This window comes from Hyla sarda, unplaced genomic scaffold (assembly GCF_029499605.1).
Source record: "Hyla sarda isolate aHylSar1 unplaced genomic scaffold, aHylSar1.hap1 scaffold_187, whole genome shotgun sequence".
NCBI lineage: Eukaryota > Metazoa > Chordata > Amphibia > Anura > Hylidae > Hyla > Hyla sarda.
Genome location: NW_026608521.1, coordinates 249263 through 265936, shown reverse-complemented (window position 1 = coordinate 265936; position 16674 = coordinate 249263). Strand labels below are relative to the sequence as shown.

General features: G+C 50.1%; 1 protein-coding gene across 1 annotated transcript in view; it reads left to right on the top strand.

The window, feature by feature from the left end:
* Positions 1-2294: 2294 nt before the first annotated feature.
* SOAT1 (sterol O-acyltransferase 1) overlaps positions 2295-16674 on the top strand; it is a 102969-nt gene continuing 88589 nt past the window's right edge. The window contains exon 1 of the mRNA XM_056552756.1: positions 2295-3060. The gene's annotated coding sequence lies outside the window, so the exon portion shown is untranslated. The remainder of the gene's footprint in view (positions 3061-16674) is intronic.

Here is a 16674-nt window from a genome sequence, read left to right as displayed (position 1 = left end):
GTTTAGTGTTGTCCAAAGCTTGTGTTCCAGATCTCCTGCTATCCTCATTGACTACGAACCTTGCCGCCTGCCCCGACCTTCTGCTACATCTGACCTTGCCTCTGCCTAGTCCTTCTGTCCCACGCCTTCTCAGCAGTCAGAGAGGTTGAGCCGTTGCCGGTGGATACGACCTGGTTGCTACCGCCGCAGCAAGACCATCCCGCTTTGCGGCGGGCTCTGGTGAATACCAGTAGCAACCCTAGAACCGGTCCACCAGCACGGTCCACGCCAATCCCTCGCTGACACAGAGGATCCACATCCAGCTAGCCAAATCATAAGTGTCTGCTCGTAGCGGCGTATGCAACGATGTGCGAGTGTACTGCAGTGTGTCTGCTCGTAGCGGCGTATGCAGCGATGTGCGAGTGTACTGCAGTGTGTCTGCTCGTAGTGGCGTATGCAGCGATGTGCGAGTGTACTGCAGTGTGTCTGCTCGTAGCGGTGTATGCAGCGATGTGCGAGTGTACTGCAGTGTGTCTGCTCGTAGCGGCGTATGCAGCGATGTGCGAGTATACTGCAGTGTGTCTGCTCGTAGCGGCGTATGCAGCGATGTGCGAGTATACTGCAGTGTGTCTGCTCGTAGTGGCGTATGCAGCGATGTGCGAGTGTACTGCAGTGTGTCTGCTCGTAGTGGCGTATGCAGCGATGTGCGAGTGTACTGCAGTGTGTCTGCTCGTAGCGGTGTATGCAGCGATGTGCGAGTATACTGCAGTGTGTCTGCTCGTAGCGGCGTATGCAGCGATGTGCGAGTATACTGCAGTGTGTCTGCTCGTAGCGGCGTATGCAGCGATGTGCGAGTATACTGCAGTGTGTCTGCTCGTAGCGGTGTATGCACCGATGTGCGAGTGTACTGCAGTGTGTCTGCTCGTAGTGGCGTATGCAGCGATGTGCGAGTGTACTGCAGTGTGTCTGCTCGTAGCGGTGTATGCAGCGATGTGCGAGTATACTGCAGTGTGTCTGCTCGTAGTGGCGTATGCAGCGATGTGCGAGTGTACTGCAGTGTGTCTGCTCGTAGTGGCGTATGCAGCGATGTGCGAGTATACTGCAGTGTGTCTGCTCGTAGCGGTGTATGCACCGATGTGCGAGTATACTGCAGTGTGTCTGCTCGTAGCGGTGTATGCACCGATGTGCGAGTGTACTGCAGTGTGTCTGCTCGTAGTGGCGTATGCAGCGATGTGCGAGTATACTGCAGTGTGTCTGCTCGTAGCGGCGTATGCAGCGATGTGCGAGTATACTGCAGTGTGTCTGCTCGTAGCGGTGTATGCACCGATGTGCGAGTGTACTGCAGTGTGTCTGCTCGTAGTGGCGTATGCAGCGATGTGCGAGTGTACTGCAGTGTGTCTGCTCGTAGCGGTGTATGCAGCGATGTGCGAGTATACTGCAGTGTGTCTGCTCGTAGTGGCGTATGCAGCGATGTGCGAGTGTACTGCAGTGTGTCTGCTCGTAGCGGCGTATGCAGCGATGTGCGAGTATACTGCAGTGTGTCTGCTCGTAGCGGCGTATGCAGCGATGTGCGAGTATACTGCAGTGTGTCTGCTCGTAGCGGTGTATGCACCGATGTGCGAGTGTACTGCAGTGTGTCTGCTCGTAGTGGCGTATGCAGCGATGTGCGAGTGTACTGCAGTGTGTTTGCTCGTAGTGGCGTATGCAGCGATGTGCGAGTGTACTGCAGTGTGTCTGCTCGTAGTGGCGTATGCAGCGATGTGCGAGTGTACTGCAGTGTGTCTGCTCGTAGCGGTGTATGCAGCGATGTGCGAGTATACTGCAGTGTGTCTGCTCGTAGCGGCGTATGCAGCGATGTGCGAGTATACTGCAGTGTGTCTGCTCGTAGCGGCGTATGCAGCGATGTGCGAGTATACTGCAGTGTGTCTGCTCGTAGCGGTGTATGCACCGATGTGCGAGTGTACTGCAGTGTGTCTGCTCGTAGTGGCGTATGCAGCGATGTGCGAGTGTACTGCAGTGTGTCTGCTCGTAGCGGTGTATGCACCGATGTGCGAGTATACACCATCGCTCGGCCCCTGCAGACCATCGCTCGGCCCCTGCAGACCATCGCTCGGCCCCTGCAGACCATCGCTCGGCCCCTGCAGACCATCGCTCGGCCCCTGCAGACTATCACTCCGTCATACACTCAGGTCTCCTGCCTCCTCCTCACCAGCAAATCTAATGTCTCCTGGTCACATGGCTGGTCACATGGCTGGTCACATGGCGATGACGTCATCAGAGGTCCTTACTGACAGAGGCCATGAGAGCTCGGTGCAGATCCTCTCCCTGTGATAGCCGAACTAAGACTGCCATGCGCGTCGATGCGTGACGGTTAAATATGTCACGTGACTTGTGTGAGCCAATAGGATGTGATGGAGGCGGAGCATTTCCTTCTATGGCAAATTTAATTCTACGGCAATGCACCGGTCACATGGTAATATACGTCTAGTCATCAATATTGAGACAGAGCTCACCACGCATGCGCCACGGACCGCAGCCTCGCACCTGCGCACTACTGACAGAGTCCCCTCCGCTGTCCTGTAGTCTCAGCACCATAGAGCGGCCCCGGGGTACAGAGCGCCCGTGACTCACCCGCCGCTATATAGAGCGGAGCAGGAAGGGATGGAGCAATAGAGCGGAGAACCGAGCCGGGAGCGGGGCCTCACCGGACAGGAGCGGAGAACGGAGCTCACCGGAGAGTCACAGGAGCGGAGAACGGAGCTCACCGGACAGTCACAGGAGCGGAGAACGGAGCTCACCGGACAGTCACAGGAGCGGAGAACGGAGCTCACCGGACAGTCACAGGAGCGGAGAACGGAGCTCACCGGACAGTCACAGGAGCGGAGAACGGAGCTCACCGGGCAGTCACAGGAGCGGAGAACGGAGCTCACCGGAGAGTCACAGGAGCGGAGAACGGAGCCGGACCTCACCGGACAGTCACAGGAGCGGAGAACGGAGCTCACCGGACAGTCACAGGAGCGGAGAACGGAGCCGGAGCTCACCGGAGAGTCACAGGAGCCGCCCGGATCCAGAGCCTGTCAGGTACCGGAGCGTTCTGTTATATCCTGGGAATGAATGAGCGGCCATGATGGGGGGATGATGTATACTGGATGATGGGGGGCCCCCTGTATACTGGATGATATGGGGCCCCCCCCCTGTATACTGGATGATATGGGGGGGCCCCTGTATACTGGATGATATGGGGGGGCCCCCTGTATACTGGATGATATGGGGGGGCCCCCTGTATACTGGATGATATGGGGGGGCCCTGTATACTGGATGATATGGGGGGGCCCCCTGTATACTGGATGATATGGGGGGGCCCCCTGTATACTGGATGATATGGGGGGGCCCCCTGTATACTGGATGATATGGGGGGGCCCCCTGTATACTGGATGATAGGGGGGGGCCCCCTGTATACTGGATGATAGGGGGGGGGCCCCCTGTATACTGGATGATAGGGGGGGGGGGCCCCCTGTATACTGGATGATATGGGGGGGCCCCCTGTATACTGGATGATATGGGGGGGCCCCTGTATACTGGATGATATGGGGGGGCCCCTGTATACTGGATGATATGGGGGGGGGGGGGCCCCTGTATACTGAATGATATGGGGGCCCCTGTATACTGTGCAGGGTTTGGCACGGTGTGGGGGGTTTGGCACGCGGTGGCCCCGGCCGCACATGACACAATTCTCTTATCTGTTCTTGTTTCTTTCTAATCATTAAAAAGAAGAATCTGTTGCGAAATAATCACGTGGAGGAGGGGGCGGAGCTGTGTGGCGGAGGAGGGGGCGGAGCTGTGTGGCGGAGGAGGGGGCGGAGCTGTGTGGCGGAGGAGGGGGCGGAGCTGTGTGGCGGAGGAGGGGGCGGAGCTGTGTGGCGGAGGAGGGGGCGGAGCTGTGTGGCGGAGGAGGGGGCGGAGCTGTGTGGCGGAGGAGGGGGCGGAGCTGTGTGGCGGAGGAGGGGGCGGAGCTGTGTGGCGGAGGAGGGGGCGGAGCTGTGTGGCGGAGGAGGGGGCGGAGCTGTGTGGCGGAGGAGGGGGCGGAGCTGTGTGGCGGAGGAGGGGGCGGAGCTGTGTGGCGGAGGAGGGGGCGGAGCTGTGTGGCGGAGGAGGGGGCGGAGCTGTGTGGCGGAGGAGGGGGCGGAGCTGTGTGGCGGAGGAGGGGGCGGAGCTGTGTGGCGGAGGCGGAGGTGGTGGTGGTGGCGGCAGAGGTGGTGGTGGTGGCGGTGGTGGAGCTGTGTGGCAGAGGAGGTGGTGGCGGTGGCGGAGCTGTGTGGCGAAGGAGGTGGTGGCGGAGCTGTGTGGCGAAGGAGGTGGTGGCGGAGCTGTGTGGCGGAGGAGGTGGTGGCGGAGCTGTGTGGCGGAGGAGGTGGCGGCAGAGGTGGTGGTGGAGTTGGTGGCGGAGCTGTGTGGCGGAGGAGGTGGTGGCGGTGGCGGAGCTGTGTGGCGGAGGAGGTGGTGGCAGAGCTGTGTGGCGGAGGAGGTGGTGGCAGAGCTGTGTGGCGGAGGAGGTGGTGGCAGAGCTGTGTGGCGGAGGAGGTGGTGGCAGAGCAGTGTGGCGGAGGAGGTGGTGGCGGAGCTGTGTGGTGGAGGAGGTGGTGGCGGAGGAGGTGGTGGCAGAGTTGGTGGTGGCGGAGCTGTGTGGCGGAGGAGGTGGTGGCGGTGGCGGAGCTGTGTGGCGGAGGAGGTGGCGGCAGAGGTGGTGGTGGCGGAGGTGGTGGTGGTGGCGGTGGCGGAGCTGTGTGGCGGAGGAGTTGGTGGCGGAGCTGTGTGGTGGAGGAGGTGGAGGTGGTGGCGGAGCTGTGTGGTGGAGGAGGTGGTGGTGGCGGTGGCGGAGCTGTGTGGCGGAGCTGTGTGGTGGCGGAGCTGTGTGGTGGCGGAGCTGTGTGGTGGCGGAGCTGTGTGGTGGCGGAGCTGTGTGGTGGCGGAGCTGTGTGGCGGAGCTGTGTGGCGGAGCTGTGTGGCGGAGCTGTGTGGCGGAGGAGGTGGTGGTGGAGCTGTGTGGCGGCGGAGGAGGTGGCAGAGTTGGTGGTGGTGGTGGCGGAGCTGTGTGGCGGCGGAGGAGGTGGCAGAGTTGGTGGTCGCGGTGGCGGAGCTGTGTGGCGGAGGAGGTGGTGGAGGAGGTGGTGGTGGCGGTGGCGGAGCTGTGTGGCGGAGGAGGTGGTGGTGGCGGTGGCGGAGCTGTGTGGCGGAGGAGGTGGTGGTGGTGGCGGTGGCGGAGCTGTGTGGCGGAGGAGGTGGTGGTGGTGGCGGAGCTGTGTGGCGGAGGAGGTGGTGGTGGCGGTGGCGGAGCTGTGTGGCGGAGGAGGTGGTGGTGGTGGCGGTGGCGGAGCTGTGTGGCGGAGGAGGTGGTGGTGGTGGCGGAGCTGTGTGGCGGAGGAGGTGGTGGTGGTGGCGGTGGCGGAGCTGTGTGGCGGAGGAGGTGGTGGTGGTGGCGGAGCTGTGTGGCGGAGGAGGTGGTGGTGGTGGCGGTGGCGGAGCTGTGTGGTGGTGGTGGTGGTGGTGGCGGAGCTGTGTGGTGGCGGAGGCGGAGCTGTGTGTGTTCATTCCAGTCTCAGATCTACTATTCCATCTGTGGGGCTGAAGTGTGTTCTCCTGATCTGCCCTGTACACATGGGAAGATGTCTGGCAGCAGCTTACACCCCCTTAGTCTGACTGTTAATGATTTCTTGTAAACCTTGGGCAGTGATCTGGAGATAAGTTGTCCTCGCGGTGTCCTCGAGCTTCCTCTAGGTCAGGGTGACAGATACCGTATGTGATAGGAAGCTGGAGACAGTATATGTGGTGAGAGCGGGGGATGATACGGCATCACATGACCTTTTAGGATGCGAGGAGTGACCCCTCCCCCTATCACTTCCTCCTTGTATAACAGCTGGAGGCTGCGGAACTATATAACGCCGTCATGAGGGACTGTATAACACTGTCCGGTATGGGGAACTATATAACGCCGTCATGAGGGACTGTATAACACTGTCCGGTATGGGGAACTATATAACGCCGTCATGAGGGACTGTATAACACCGTCCGGTATGGGGAACTGTATAACACCGTCCGATATGGGGAACTATATAACGCCGTCATGAGGGACTGTATAACACTGTCCGGTATGGGGAACTATATAACGCCGTCATGGGGGACTGTATAACACCGTCCGGTATGGGGAACTGTATAACACCGTCCGATATGGGGAACTATATAACGCCGTCATGAGGGACTGTATAACACTGTCCGATATGGGGAACTATATAACACTGTCATGAGGGACTGTATAACACTGTCCGGTATGGGGAACTATATAACGCCGTCATGAGGGACTGTATAACACTGTCCGGTATGGGGAACTATATAACGCCGTCATGAGGGACTGTATAACACTGTCCGGTATGGGGAACTGTATAACACCGTCCGATATGGGGAACTATATAACGCCGTCATGAGGGACTGTATAACACTGTCCGATATGAGGGACTGTATAACACTGTCCGGTATGGGGAACTATATAACGCCGTCATGAGGGACTGTATAACACTGTCCGGTATGAGGGACTGTATAACACTGTCCGGTATGAGGGACTGTATAACACTGTCCGGTATGAGGGACTGTATAACACTGTCCGGTATGGGGAACTATATAACGCCGTCATGAGGGACTGTATAACACTGTCCGGTATGAGCGACTGTATAACACTGTCCGGTATGAGGGACTGTATAACACTGTCCGGTATGAGGGACTGTATAACACTGTCCGGTATGGGGAACTATAGAACGCCGTCATGAGGGACTGTATAACACTGTCCGGTATGAGGGACTGTATAACACTGTCCGGTATGAGGGACTGTATAACACTGTCCGGTATGGGGAACTATATAACGCCGTCATGAGGGACTGTATAACACTGTCCGGTATGGGGAACTGTATAACACCGTCCGATATGGGGAACTATATAACGCCGTCATGAGGGACTGTATAACACTGTCCGATATGAGGGACTGTATAACACTGTCCGGTATGGGGAACTATATAACGCCGTCATGAGGGACTGTATAACACTGTCCGGTATGAGGGACTGTATAACACTGTCCGGTATGAGGGACTGTATAACACTGTCCGGTATGAGGGACTGTATAACACTGTCCGGTATGGGGAACTATATAACGCCGTCATGAGGGACTGTATAACACTGTCCGGTATGAGCGACTGTATAACACTGTCCGGTATGAGGGACTGTATAACACTGTCCGGTATGAGGGACTGTATAACACTGTCCGGTATGGGGAACTATAGAACGCCGTCATGAGGGACTGTATAACACTGTCCGGTATGAGGGACTGTATAACACTGTCCGGTATGAGGGACTGTATAACACTGTCCGGTATGGGGAACTATAGAACGCCGTCATGAGGGACTGTATAACACTGTCCGGTATGGGGAACTATAGAACGCCGTCATGAGGGACTGTATAACACTGTCCGGTATGGGGAACTATAGAACGCCGTCATGAGGGACTGTATAACACTGTCCGGTATGGGGAACTATAGAACGCCGTCATGAGGGACTGTATAACACTGTCCGGTATGGGGAACTATAGAACGCCGTCATGAGGGACTGTATAACACTGTCCGGTATGAGGGACTGTATAACACTGTCCGGTATGAGGGACTGTATAACACTGTCCGGTATGAGGGACTGTATAACACTGTCCGATATGGGGAACTATATAACGCCGTCATGAGGGACTGTATAACACTGTCCGGTATGAGGGACTGTATAACACTGTCCGGTATGAGGGACTGTATAACACTGTCCGGTATGAGGGACTGTATAACACTGTCTGGTATGGGGAACTATAGAACGCCGTCCAGTATGGGGAACTATAGAACGCCGTCCAGTATGGGGAACTATATAACGCCGTCATGAGGGACTGTATAACGCCGTCATGAGGGACTGTATAACGCCGTCCGGTATGGGGAACTGTATAACGCCGTCATGAGGGACTGTATAACGCCGTCCGGTATGGGGAACTATATAACGACGTCATGAGGGACTGTATAACGCCGTCCGGTATGGGGAACTATATAACGCCGTCATGAGGGACTGTATAACACTGTCCGGTATGAGGGACTGTATAACGCTGTCCGGTATGAGGGACTGTATAACGCCGTCCAGTATGGGGAACTATATAACGCCGTCATGAGGGACTGTATAACACCGTCCGGTATGGGGAACTGTGTAACGCCGCCCTGTATGGGGGGGGTGGGGGGGAGGACTGTGTAACGCCGTCCGATATGGGGGGGACTGTGTAACACCGTCCGATATGGGGGGAGGGGGACTGTGGAACGCCGGCCGATATGGGGGGGGGGGGGGGGCTGTGGAATGCTGGCTGATATGGGGGGGCGGGGCTGTGGAACGCCGGCCGATATGGGGGGGGGGGCTGTGGAACGCCGGCCGATATGGGGGGGGGCGGGGCTGTGGAACGCCGGCCGATATGGGGGGGGGGGGGCTGTGGAACGCTGGCCGATATGGGGGGGGGGGCTGTGGAACGCCGGCCGATATGGGGGGGACTGTGTAACACCGTCCGATATGGGGGGGACTGTGTAATGCCGTCCGATATGGGGGGGACTGTGTAACACCGTCCGATATGGGGGGAGGGGGGGACTGTGGAATGCCGGCTGATATGGGGGGGCTGTGGAATGCCGGCTGATATGGGGGGGGGGGGGGACTGTGTAACTCCGGCCGATATGGGGGGGGGGGACTGTGGAACGCCGGCCGATATGGGGGGGGGGGGGCGCTGTGGAATGCCGGCTGATATGGGAAGGCGGGGCTGTGGAACGCCGGCCGATATGGGGGGGGGGGCTGTGGAATGCCGGCTGATATGGGGGGGTGGGGCTGTGGAATGCCGGCTGATATGGGGGGGTGGGGCTGTGGAATGCCGGCCGATATGGGGGGGGGGGGACTGTATGAGGATCCTGGTATACGCGCCATCCTGCCTGAGTATTGTTACTGACCGTCGTGTCCAATATATGTGGAAATGAGAAGAAGAAAGAGAACTTCTTGTCCTGATGGATCAGTCGGTAAATGATAAGGTCTTTATTAGTTTCTGCTCTTCCGTTTTTTCTAGGGATCGGCCGATAATCACGATTTTGGGCTTTATCAGTATCGGCAATTACCTTGCGGATAATGCACCGCCCCACCACACTGCGACCCCCTTCCCCGGTTTTATAATTGCCTGTTCCCGGAGCCCACGCTACTTCTTGCTCCTGCTGCGTTACGCTGTGCACAATGACGAGTGACGCGACAGCTGAGGAGGGCGCCACCGGAGCCAGATGTAGAGTGGACCCCGGGAACAGGTAATTATAAAACCGGGGATGGGGGAGGTAATGGGGCCGGAGCGGGGGGGCGGTCGCGGTGCAGGCTCTCAGGACCCCTGGACAGGCAGGGGGAGAGAAGCGGCGGTCTATGGCACTGCACAAGCCACTGCAGAGCATTGATATAAAGCGCCCACTTTAAATCAATGATCTCCAGCGGTGTCGCGGGGGGATAAATAGCCGATAACTTATACCGGAATATCGGTATAAGTTATCGGCCCTAACCTCCACCGATTATCGGTATCGGCCCTAAAAAAACCGATATCGGTCGATCCCTAGTTTTTCCTCCTCGCCCTATAACAGCCATAACTCGTATTTTCCCCCCTACAGACCCATGAGGCTCGTTTTTTGCGGGGCCAATATACTCTGTATTGACTCCTTTTGTTTTTCCATTACTTTGTGAGGTGAAATTGAGAAAATTGATATTTTCTTTTTCGCCATTCACCTTGGGGTCAAACTTGAGCTGCATTCACATGATGTATTTACACTATGGGTGCTGGATTCATCTGGGGGAGGGGAAAACCGGGCGCTCCCGTACCCCAGCCGGACCAGCCCGTAAATCCGTTTACTTTAATGAGCCGAGCGGAGTCAAACGGAGACTCCACTCGGCTCAGTTTTGACCCGTATCCAGTTTTGTGACCGGACCTAAAACCGTAGCACACATTTTATCTTTATTTTTACGTTAACGCCATTTACCGTACGGGATATAACATTTAATTTTTTTATTAGTTTGGACAATTACGCACGCACAAATACCAGATATGTTTATTTTTTTTTGTTTACATAATTTTATATGGAAAAGGGGGCGATAGGAACTTTTAAGATAGAAGAGGTTAATGGATGTTTAACTTTTTTATTATTTTTTTATTTTTTTTATACCCTTTTTTTTTTTTCTTTAGGAGAAATCATTTAGATTCCTCATACCGATCAATTCTATTGAACTCCATTGATCCGTGCTGGAAGCCTGTGCTAGCATTTCTCCTGCGGTGTATATAGTAGTATATAGCAGTATATACTGGAAGCCTGTGCTAGCATTTCTCCTGCGGTGTATATAGTAGTATATAGCAGTGTATACTGGAGGCCTGTGCTGACATTTCTCCTGCGGTGTATATAGTAGTATATAGCAGTGTATACTGGAAGCCTGAGCTAACATTTCTCCTGCGGTGTATATAGTAGTATATAGCAGTGTATACAGATACTGGAAGCCTGTGCTGGCATTTCTCCTGCGGTGTATATAGTAGTATATAGCAGTATATACTGGAAGCCTGTGCTAGCATTTCTCCTGCGGTGTATATAGTAGTATATAGCAGTGTATACTGGAGGCCTGTGCTGACATTTCTCCTGCGGTGTATATAGTAGTATATAGCAGTGTATACTGGAAGCCTGAGCTAACATTTCTCCTGCGGTGTATATAGTAGTATATAGCAGTGTATACAGATACTGGAAGCCTGTGCTGGCATTTCTCCTGCGGTGTATATAGTAGTATATAGTAGTGTATACGGATACTGGAAGCCTGTGCTAGCATTTCTCCTGCGGTGTATATAGTAGTATATAGCAGTGTATACTGGAAGCCTGTGCTGGCATTTCTCCTGCGGTGTATATAGTAGTATATAGCAGTGTATACTGGAAGCCTGTGCTAGCATTTCTCCTGCGGTGTATATAGTAGTATATAGCAGTGTATACGGATACTGGAAGCCTGTGCTAGAATTTCTCCTGTGGTGTATATAGTAGTATATAGCAGTGTATACAGATACTGGAAGCCTGTGCTAGCATTTCTCCTGCGGTGTATATAGCAGTGTATACTGGAAGCCTGTGCTAGCATTTCTCCTGCGGTGTATATAGTAGTACATAGCAGTGTATACGGATACTGGAAGCCTGTGCTAGCATTTCTCCTGCGGTGTATATAGTAGTATATAGCAGTGTATACTAGAAGCCTGTGCTAGCATTTCTCCTGCGGTGTATATAGTAGTATATAGCAGTGTATACGGATACTGGAAGCCTGTGCTAGCATTTCTCCTGCGGTGTGTGTGTATATAGTAGTATATAGCAATGTATACGGATACTGGAAGCCTGTGCTAGCATTTCTCCTGCGGTGTATATAGTAGTATATAGCAGTGTATACTGGAAGCCTGTGCTAGCATTTCTCCTGCGGTGTATATAGTAGTATATAGCAGTGTATACTGGAAGCCTGTGCTGGCATTTCTCCTGCGGTGTATATAGTAGTATATAGCAGTGTATACTGGAGGCCTGTGCTGGCATTTCTCCTGCGGTGTATATAGTAGTATATAGCAGTGTATACTGGAGGCCTGTGCTGGCATTTCTCCTGCGGTGTATATAGTAGTATATAGCAGTGTATACTGGAAGCCTGTGCTGGCATTTCTCCTGCGGTGTATATAGTAGTATATAGCAGTGTATACTGGAGGCCTGTGCTGGCATTTCTCCTGCGGTGTATATAGTAGTATATAGCAGTGTATACTGGAGGCCTGTGCTGGCATTTCTCCTGCGGTGTATATAGTAGTGTATATAGCAGTGTATATGGATACTGGTAGCCTGTGCTAGCATTTCTCCTGCAGTGTATATAGTAGTATATAGCAGTGTATACTGGAAGCCTGTGCTAGCATTTCTCCTGCAGTGTATATAGTAGTATATAGCAGTGTATACAGATACTGGAAGCCTGTGCTAGCATTTCTCCTGCGGTGTATATAGCAGTATATAGCAGTGTATACTGGAAGCCTGTGCTGGCATTTCTCCTGCGGTGTATATAGTAGTATATAGCAGTGTATACAGATACTGGAAGCCTGTGCTAGCATTTCTCCTGCGGTGTATATAGCAGTATATAGCAGTGTATACTGGAAGCCTGTGCTGGCATTTCTCCTGCGGTGTATATAGTAGTATATAGCAGTATATAGAGAAGAGGGGGCATTGACAATCCACCACATTGAACACATTTTATAAGTGATCAGAAACTTGTAAATAACTCAGGAAAGAATAAAGTTACGGTAAAACCAAACACATCATTGTTTTCCTTGTGAAATTCCCAATAAGTTTGATGTCACATGACCCTCTCCCTATTGAAAAAAGAAAAGTTGGATTCAAAATGGCCGCCATGGTCACCCCCCCATCTTGAAAAGTTTCCCCCCTCACATATACTAATGCGCCACAAACAGGAAGTTATCACCGACCATTCCCATGTTATTAAGGTGTATCCATAGGAATGGCGCACACTGTATAGAGTATATAGGGTGTATATAAGGTGTATACATAGAAATGGCGCACACTGTATAGAGTATATAGGGTGTATATAAGGTGTATACATAGAAATGGTGCACTGTATAGAGTATATAGGGTGTATATAAGGTGTATCCATAGAAATGGCGCACTGTATAGAGTATATAGGGTGTATATAAGGTGTATACATAGAAATGGCGCACCCTGTATAGAGTATATAGGGTGTATATAAGGTGTATCCATAGAAATGGCGCACTGTATAGAGTATATAGGGTGTATATAAGGTGTATCCATAGAAATGGCGCACTGTATAGAGTATATAGGGTGTATATAAGGTGTATCCATAGAAATGGCGCACTGTATAGAGTATATAGGGTGTATATAAGGTGTATACATAGAAATGGCGCACTGTATAGAGTATATAGGGTGTATATAAGGTGTATCCATAGAAATGGCGCACTGTATAGAGTATATAGGGTGTATATAAGGTGTATCCATAGAAATGGCGCACTGTATAGAGTATATAGGGTGTATATAAGGTGTATCCATAGAAATGGCGCCCTGTATAGAGTATATAGGGTGTATATAAGGTGTATCCATAGAAATGGCGCACCCTGTATAGAGTATATAGGGTGTATATAAGGTGTATCCATAGAAATGGCGCACTGTATAAAGTATATAGGGTGTATATAAGGTGTATCCATAGAAATGGGGCACTGTATAGAGTATATAGGGTGTATATAAGGTGTATACATAGAAATGGCGCACTGTATAGAGTATATAGGGTGTATATAAGGTGTATCCATAGAAATGGCGCACTGTATAGAGTATATAGGGTGTATATAAGGTGTATCCATAGAAATGGCGCACCCTGTATAGAGTATATAGGGTGTGTATATAAGGTGTATACATATAAATGGTGCACTGTATAGAGTATATAGGGTGTATATAAGGTGTATCCATAGAAATGGCGCACTGTATAGAGTATATAGGGTGTATATAAGGTGAATACATAGAAATGGCGCACTGTATAGAGTATATAGGGTGTATATAAGGTGTATCCATAGAAATGGCGCACTGTATAGAGTATATAAGGTGTATCCATAGAAATGGCGCACTGTATAGAGTATATAGGGTGTATATAAGGTGTATCCATAGAAATGGCGCACACTGTATAGAGTATATAGGGTGTGTATAAGGTGTATCCATAGAAATGGCGCACTGTATAGAGTATATAGGGTGTATATAAGGTGTATCCATAGAAATGGCGCACTTTATAGAGTATATAGGGTGTATATAAGGTGTATCCATAGAAATGGCGCACTGTATAGAGTATATAAGGTGTATCCATAGAAATGGTGCACTGTATAGAGTATATAGGGTGTATATAAGGTGTATCCATAGAAATGGCGCACTGTATAGAGTATATAGGGTGTATATAAGGTGTATCCATAGAAATGGCGCACTGTATAGAGTATATAAGGTGTATCCATAGAAATGGCGCACTGTATAGAGTATATAGGGTGTATATAAGGTGTATCCATAGAAATGGCGCGCTGTATAGAGTATATAGGGTGTATATAAGGTGTATCCATAGAAATGGCGCACTGTATAGAGTATATAGGGTGTATATAAGGTGTATACATAGAAATGGCGCACTGTATAGAGTATATAGGGTGTATATAAGGTGTATCCATAGAAATGGCGCACTGTATAGAGTATATAGGGTGTATATAATGTGTATCCATAGAAATGGCGCACTGTATAGAGTATATAGGGTGTATATAAGGTGTATACATAGAAATGGCGCACTGTATAGAGTATATAGGGTGTATATAAGGTGTATACATAGAAATGGCGCACTGTATAGAGTATATAGGGTGTATATAAGGTGTATCCATAGAAATGGCGCACTGTATAAAGTATATAGGGTGTATATAAGGTGTATCCATAGAAATGGCGCACTGTATAGAGTATATAGGGTGTATATAAGGTGTATCCATAGAAATGGCGCACTGTATAGAGTATATAGGGTGTATATAAGGTGTATCCATAGAAATGGCGCACTGTATAGAGTATATAGGGTGTATATAAGGTGTATACATAGAAATGGGGCACTGTATAGAGTATATAGGGTGTATATAAGGTGTATCCATAGAAATGGCGCACTGTATAGAGTATATAGGGTGTATATAAGGTGTATCCATAGAAATGGCGCACTGTATAGAGTATATAGGGTGTATATAAGGTGTATCCATAGAAATGGCGCACTGTATAGAGTATATAGGGTGTATATAAGGTGTATCCATAGAAATGGCGCACTGTGTAGAGTATATAGGGTGTATATAAGGTGTATCCATAGAAATGGCGCACTGTATAGAGTATATAGGGTGTATATAAGGTGTATCCATAGAAATGGCGCACTGTATAGAGTATATAGGGTGTATACATAGAAATGGCGCACTGTATAGAGTATATAGGGTGTATATAAGGTGTATCCATAGAAATGGCGCACCCTGTATAGAGTATATAGGGTGTATATAAGGTGTATCCATAGAAATGGCGCACTGTATAAAGTATATAGGGTGTATATAAGGTGTATACATAGAAATGGCGCACTGTATAGAGTATATAGGGGGTATATAAGATGTATCCATAGAAATGGCGCACTGTGTAGAGTATATAGGGTGTATATAAGGTGTATCCATAGAAATGGCGCACTGTATAGAGTATATAGGGTGTATATAAGGTGTATCCATAGAAATGGCGCACTGTATAGAGTATATAGGGTGTATATAAGGTGTATATAAGGTGTATACATAGAAATGGCGCACACTGTATAGAGTATATAGGGTGTATATAAGGTGTATATAAGGTGTATACATAGAAATGGCGCACACTGTATTGAGTATATAGGGTGTATATAAGGTGTATACATAGAAATGGCGCACTGTGTAGAGTATATAGGGTGTATATAAGGTGTATCCATAGAAATGGCGCACTGTATAGAGTATATAGGGTGTATATAAGGTGTATCCATAGAAATGGCGCACTGTATAGAGTATATAGGGTGTATATAAGGTGTATCCATAGAAATGGCGCACTGTATAGAGTATATAGGGTGTATATAAGGTGTATCCATAGAAATGGCGCACTGTATAGAGTATATAGGGTGTATCCATAGAAATGGCACACTGTATAGAGTATATAGGGTGTATATAAGGTGTATCCATAGAAATGGCGCACTGTATAGAGTATATAGGGTGTATATAAGGTGTATCCATAGAAATGGCGCACTGTATAGAGTATATAGGGTGTATATAAGGTGTATCCATAGAAATGGCGCACTGTATTGAGTATATAGGGTGTATATAAGGTGTATCCATAGAAATGGCGCACTGTATAGAGTAGGGTGTATATAAGGTGTATCCATAGAAATGGCGCACTGTATAGAGTATATAGGGTGTATATAAGGTGTATCCATAGAAATGGCGCACTGTATAGAGTATATAGGGTGTATATAAGGTGTATCCATAGAAATGGCGCCCTGTATAGAGTATATAGGGTGTATATAAGGTGTATCCATAGAAATGGCACCCTGTATAGAGTATATAGGGTGTATATAAGGTGTATCCATAGAAACGGCGCACCCTGTATAGAGTATATAGGGTGTATATAAGGTGTATCCATAGAAATGGCGCACTGTATAGAGTATATAGGGTGTATATAAGGTGTATCCATAGAAATGGCGCACTGTATAGAGTATATAGGGTGTATATAAGGTGTATCCATGGAAATGGCGCACACTGTATAGAGTATATAGGGTGTATATAAGGTGTATCCATAGAAATGGCGCCCTGTATAGAGTATATAGGGTGTATATAAGGTGTATACATAGGAATGGCGCACACTGTATAGAGTATATAGGGTGTATATAAGGTGTATCCATAGAAATGGCGCACTGTATAGAGTATATAGGGTGTATATAAGGTGTATCCATAGAAATGGCGCACTGTATAGAGTATATAGGGTGTATATAAGGTGTATCCATGGAAATGGCG